Source organism: Sinocyclocheilus grahami, unplaced genomic scaffold, assembly GCF_001515645.1.
Source record: "Sinocyclocheilus grahami isolate Dianchi unplaced genomic scaffold, SAMN03320097.WGS_v1.1 scaffold788.1, whole genome shotgun sequence".
NCBI classification, from domain to species: Eukaryota; Metazoa; Chordata; class Actinopteri; order Cypriniformes; family Cyprinidae; genus Sinocyclocheilus; species Sinocyclocheilus grahami.
Window position 1 is genome coordinate 43,977 of NW_015505967.1, and position 7,025 is coordinate 51,001.

The following is a 7,025-nucleotide window of genomic DNA, read 5'->3' on the forward strand; positions in this document are numbered from 1 at the left end:
GGAACAAAGGATTCTCCACCCGGCCCTCCTCCGGGGGAAGGAGTGGTGCTGTCACCACCTCCTGAAGAGCAGTCTGACCCAGGGCCCGCTCTGTGACTTTCGTCGCCCTAAGTGCGAGGTCCGTCGCAGTACGCAGTTCCTGCAACACACCTGGGTCAGCACCACCCTCGTGCAACTGCTTCAACGCCTTGGCCTGGTGGACTTGCAGGAGGGCTTTGGCGTGCAGGGCGGAAGCAGCCAGTCCAGCAACACTGTAAGCCTTAGACGAAAACTTACAGGCCCTGGATGGAAGGCGTGGATTACCCCTCCAAGCGGCACTTTGCGGGCCGGGCTGCATGGCAATAGCGCGCTCGTACCCCTCCAGGCGGCGGCACTTTGCGGGCCGGGCTGCATGGCAATAGCGCGCTCGACTGGGGGGATGTCCACATGCAGCCCGACACACTCGGCGGCCCGGGAAAGCATAGCAGTTAGCTCTGGATCTGACTCTGACAATGCCACTCTTCCTGTTGGCGTGCAGGGCGGAAGCAGCCAGTCCAGCAACACTGTAAGCCTTAGACGAAAACTTACAGGCCCTGGATGGAAGGCGTGGATTACCCCTCCAAGCGGCACTTTGCGGGCCGGGGATGTCCACATGCAGCCCGACACACTCGGCGGCCCGGGAAAGCATAGCAGTTAGCTCTGGATCTGACTCTGACAATGCCACTCTTCCTGACGGAGGCAGCGCAGCCGAATCATCATCTCCAGAGCCTAGCTCGCCCTCCGATGCAGCGATCGACATCCTGTTATCTGCCTGTGCTCCACACGAGATGCTGGGCCCCGCCCTGTCCGAGAATACAGCAAGCTCGTCCGGGAACACCAGGTGGTGCGATGTGCTGGAGGAATGAGAGGCCCGCGGAGACGTACTTGACGGGGAAGCTCTCACTGTGATCTTCAGGTCACCCTGACCATGAACCGAAGTAGCCCTCAGAGAACCGGAGGAGCTAGAACGGGGCATGGCAAGGGGGATACCCCCCCATTTAATGAGGAGGGATCTGGATCGCAACATCGTGATGGTCATGTTCCCGCACTGAGAACATGACTCATCCATGAGGGCTGCTTCAGCATGCTGAAAGCCCAAGCACGAGATACAGCGATCATGACCGTCAGATGAAGCCAGGAAACGATCACATCCAGAAATGCATGAGTGGGAAGCCTTCTTTAAAAAGACGCCCATAGTTCGTGGAGCTCTTTTAGATATTGCTCTTTTAGGTTTTTTAAATTTTTTTTTGGAAAACGCTCTTTTAGAGAGAGCGCTGAAGCATCCAGGGGAGGTCGCCGTGAGACCGAAGAATGGGAAGCTGCAGCACGCCGACAAGAAGCAGCACTGGATGGCAACCCCCGCTGACGCACCGTGACACCAACGCTAAGGCTGTCTCGTAGACACTCGCGGAGATTCAGTCTTCGCTAGAAGGCTCGGCTCCGAAGCGAAAAGCTGATGTGTGTGCGTGCTTTCCTTTTATACCCGCGCTGCGGGGCGGGGTGCGCGTGGCGAAACACGCACGCCAACTGTCATTGGCTTGTTTAGTTAACACTTGAAGGGGATTGGGCTCTTGGGCGAGATCCCAATTCGTCAGTCACGACTGACGTAACGTTGAACGTGACTGACTGAAAGGGAACCATGGTTACTATAGTTAAACCATGGTAACCACAAATTAACTATGGTTTTGCAACAATAACCATAGTTTAACCATGGTATTTGTAGTAAAACTGTGGTTATACAAATTGAAGTCAATACGCCAAATAAACATGGTTACTACAATTTTACTATAATAAAACAATGGTTAATTTTCATAAGGGTTACCTTGTAAAAGTAGCAGTTCTTTGCAATAAGTGTAAATAATAATTAGATGTTATTTATACTTTATACTGGCAGATACATACTATTTTCACCTCAGTATTGTTGTACATTAACAGAATGCAATAATAGCATAGAGTGTAATTTATTATATTTATTAAAATTATAAATACTTCAATCATTATTAAACACTCGTTAGGCACTTTACTTCCACTATTAGAACATTTTCTTAATTTTTATTGAAAATAAATTCTAATGTGAAATGTGATGGGAAAAGTGAGAAGAGCGAGCTCTGCAAAAGTCGGACTCGAACCCGGTCAATCGCATCACAAGCTACTTTTCTGCGCCCAACGCGTTACTGCCTACACTACTGAAGCCATTATTCACACCCCTCGTATTTAACCTTGTGTGACATTGGAGGGCGGAGCTACTGTAAATTTGCACTATGTAATAAACACTCTGAATAATGTTGTTTTCCATTTGCATTAAGATTCATTTTTATTACCACACTGGCAGATAATTTTACTTAAGTAAAATACACTTAATTTAGATCCCCCCAGGAAACAAGACTAAGGCCCAATCCCAATTCTATTTTATACCCCTTCCCCTTGTCCCTTGAAACAGAGTGGGGTAGGGGTGAAAATATTCCCCTAAGAATTGGGACACCACTACTATACCATCACATGTCATCATACGTCGTCTAGCTCCTACAATACACGCACCTATACTGGTGTGCTGGGGTGCATTAGAGCCTTTAATTACTGTTCTATATTAACGCGGTGCTTACTGACACACACACACACATATATATCGGAGATTGCGCAGCTCACACATCCAGGAGAAAAGAAACTTGTCAATGCTGCCCCACGACTTTTATTAATAACAGTTTAAATACTGAATCGCTACGTTATTTTTTCCAGCAATGAGAGGATAAAATCACTGTTTTTGAAGTAAACTCACTCTAAAAAGAGAAACGCACAGACGCACACACACAACTTTCATCTCTCTCTCTCTCTCTCTCGAATTGACAATATTTGAGAAAAGGGTTTAGCGATTTCTATTTATTGGGGGGACTAGCCCCCCTCAGTTTCTACGGTGGTTATTGCCCTGATCAGACATGAAAATATGTTGTGGTACTATTGTGCAGTAATGATATGACGTTAACAAATTTTAGCGATTTTTTGCAAACATTTCTTTGAGTAACATGACCGTAAATATGAACTCACGATTGAATGTAACAAAAACAAATTATTACCTTTCGTTAAAATCTTTATTGATGCAAAAAATTCTTACATTTATGTGTCTTTTTGTTCGCTCGGGCAGCCATATTGCCGCTGAAGCCGGTTTATGCTGAGATAATTCATACCCCTTCATTTGAAGTGTGGTCCCAAAAGTCTTCTTTTGAAGGGCTATGTGGCCCTTCCCCTACCCCTACCCCTCCAACCAAAAGAGAATCGAGACACCGTAAAGGGGTAGGGGTGTCTCAATTCTCAATTCTCTTTTGATAGGAAGGGGATGGGCTAAGGGGTAGAATTGGGATTGTGCCTAAATATCTTATATCATTCTCTTATATAGAAAATCTATATTGATTTAAGAAATTGAAATAAGAAAAAAATACTTATAGTAAGAAAAGCATTTTTGCAGTTTGCATGAATGAATGAAGTATTAAACATCGCTTGCACGTTAAAAAGGGGGAGGAGACCGAAAGAAACTCTGGGTTTACCAAAGAAAACCTGCTCCTGACCAGGTTAGGTTCACAGAGTAAGTTACCATGGTAACTGTCTCTGAGTATAAGTTACCTCCCTTTCAGAAACGGGCTTGACTTACCCTGCTTTCTCGGGTTTGACATACCTCCCATTCTGAAACAGAAAACCCAGTTTCCCTAATTTTAGAGTTTTCACTTAACCTCTTTTCTGAAACGGGCCCCAGGTCTACGCAGAAACTAATCAATGATGGCTCCGAAGACAACAAGATGCTGTGCAGTGCCAAGTTGTGGAAAAATAGTATTTGCCTTCCTTCTGATCCCAACATTAGGAAAGAGTGGATGAACTTTATTTTTAATTGCTTTGTCTGTTAAACAGATCATTTGATATGAGGATTTATGCAGTTTTAACCTAAATCACAGCAGCGTCTATCTGTGAAGGATGTCTGCAGTCAAACATACACAACTGGTAGTCATCATAGCAGTGGGCATTTACTTCCAAGTCTACAATCCACCGTGCCTATTCACACAGAGTGTTATGATGAGGGGGTCAAAAACAGGACAGAAAATAGCCAATTACTTCTAAATTATGACGTTTTTTTTTTGTTCCCTATCGATACATCACTCGTACTGCGTCTGTTTAAGACGCTTGGGGAGAACTCCTTTTTCTCCGATGACTAAAGCCTTTCAATAACGTAGTGTAACTGCACGGCCATTGGTTCGTGCAGTGAATAAAAAAACAAACCAATGGCTCAGCAGCGGAGCTGCACGAGCCTATGGCGGTAAAGCCCGCCAAAGCCCGCCAGAATGGGCGGGGTCCTCTGGCTATATAAGCGGCACATCGCCATAGGATCCTCAGATTATTCTCCTTCAGCGGCGACTACTACGTCTTCGCTCTACGGGACTACGAAGCCTTCGCAGTGAACAAGCCTCGCAGTGGATCGAGAGATCCCTTCCTGCTCTGCCATTCTCACCGCTTCACGCCACCTCGCGCTGCAGCAGCGACGGTCTCCGGTTCCCTGCCTCCATCCGGCGATATAAAAGAGCAAATTTCAAAGAGCAAATTTTCGGTGTTGTTTCAAATGCAGCGCCGTTACTGTCACTGACGGTCACGGCGAGTGTGTTTCATGCTTGGGTGCTGCCCACGCTGAAGCAGCACTCATTGAGACAGAATGTTCTCATTGCAAGGATATGAGTCTCGCCTCTCTGCGCTCGCGGAAAACTTTCTTTTCAGAGAGTGACTCCGCCCCTCGCACCCTCCCGCTTTCTTCCTCTCAGGGGCCTGTGAGGAAAAAGCAGTGGGGCAGAGGAACTCCGTGCTCGGTGACTAGTGAGCCCACGCCGACTGAGCCCCTGCGTGCCTCCCTCTCTCCGCTCACAGAGGTTTCTCCAGTCCATTTCTCCCTCCCAGACCAGCGTCCCTCTGTGTCTGCGAGCGATCTGGTCTCATTTGGCAGAAGCGAGTGTACGACATGGACGACAGCATGTCGTTGGAGGCTTCAGATGCGGAGGAGCTGTCGGCCTCGTACATCGACCCCATCCCCTTGCCATCTGCACAACCCAGCACAGCCAGCACAGGCATGGACGCCGAGCTTTTCTGTAAAGCTATAATGTGGCATAACCATCCAGTTAGGCTCATCAACCATAACTCCTTCAAAAACAGCTAGAAACCTTGGAGTTGTGATTGATGATAAGCTGAATTTCTCAGACTACATTGCTAAAACTGCCCGCTCCTGCAGATTTGCTTTATTCAACATTAGGAAGATCAGGCCCTTTCTTTCAGAACATGCAACACAACTCCTTGTTCAAGCTCTTGTTCTATCCAAGCTGGACTATTGCAATGCTCTCTTGGCAGGTCTTCCAGCCACTTCTATCAAACCTCTACAATTAATCCAAAATGCAGCTGCAAGATTAATCTTTAATGAGCCAAAAAGAACGCATGTCACACCTCAGTTCATCAATTTGCACTGGCTACCAGTAGCTGCTCGCATTAAATTTAAGGCATTAATAATTGCCTACAAAACCACCACTGGCTCTGCACCCATTTACCTAAATTCATTATTCAGAGTTATGTGCCCTCTAGAAGCTTGCGTTCTGCAAGTGAACGGTGTATTATTGTGCCATCTCAAAGAGGCACAAAATCACTTTCACAGACTTTTTCATGAACTGTTCCCTCCTGGTGGAAAGACCTGCCCAACTCAATCCGAGCAGCTGAGTCCTTAGCCATCTTCAAGAAATGACTAAAAACACATCTGTTCCATCTTTATTTGACCCTCTAACTCTAGCACTTTCTACTCTATTTTAATTCTACTTTATCTGTTTTTATCTTTTTTTTTTAATAAAAAAAAACACTAGCTTTCTATTTTTTATATTCTATCTACTTGTTTTTCTTTGTGTGTGTGTATAATATATGTATATACTGTATATATACACCTTGCTACATGGACTGCGTTTATGGGATTACAATTCAGCATGCAATAGTGTGTTTTGCACGCGCGCGAACTGAGTTTTGTGGAGAAAATGTTTGTCTCGCAAAGAAGAAAGTATTTAGAGTGCACAAAAATCAATTTTGCATTTAAAATACATTTTTGGATGTGTGCAGACCTTCTCTTTTGCGCGTACAACGTTTCACTAGCTTGCTCACCTGATGCATCTAGTGCTCAGTGCTCTCTAAATGCCAACAGCTCGTGTGCTCAACACAACCCAGCGTTACAATGTGCCATAATTCCAGCCAATCAGAGACCGAGGCTGCTAAATTCTGATTGGCTGCCTTGACAACCAATCACAACATTTCTTGCATTAACTCGACAGCAGAAGAGGAAAAATACAGTGCATGCATAATTATTATGCAAGTTGATATTCTGATTATATTTTTTTCCAAGCACATTTTACCAATAATTATAAGTTTTTATCTTTTTTTTTTAATAAAAAAAAACACTAGCTTTCTATTTTTTATATTCTATCTACTTGTTTTTCTTTGTGTGTGTGTATAATATATGTATATACTGTATATATACACCTTGCTACATGGACTGCGTTTATGGGATTACAATTCAGCATGCAATAGTGTGTTTTGCACGCGCGCGAACTGAGTTTTGTGGAGAAAATGTTTGTCTCGCAAAGAAGAAAGTATTTAGAGTGCACAAAAATCAATTTTGCATTTAAAATACATTTTTGGATGTGTGCAGACCTTCTCTTTTGCACGTACAACGTTTCACTAGCTTGCTCACCTGATGCATCTAGTGCTCAGTGCTCTCTAAATGCCAACAGCTCGTGTGCTCAACACAACCCAGCGTTACAATGTGCCATAATTCCAGCCAATCAGAGACCGAGGCTGCTAAATTCTGATTGGCTGCCTTGACAACCAATCACAACATTTCTTGCATTAACTCGACAGCAGAAGAGGAAAAATACAGTGCATGCATAATTATTATGCAAGTTGATATTCTGATTATATTTTTTTCCAAGCACATTTTACCAATAATTATA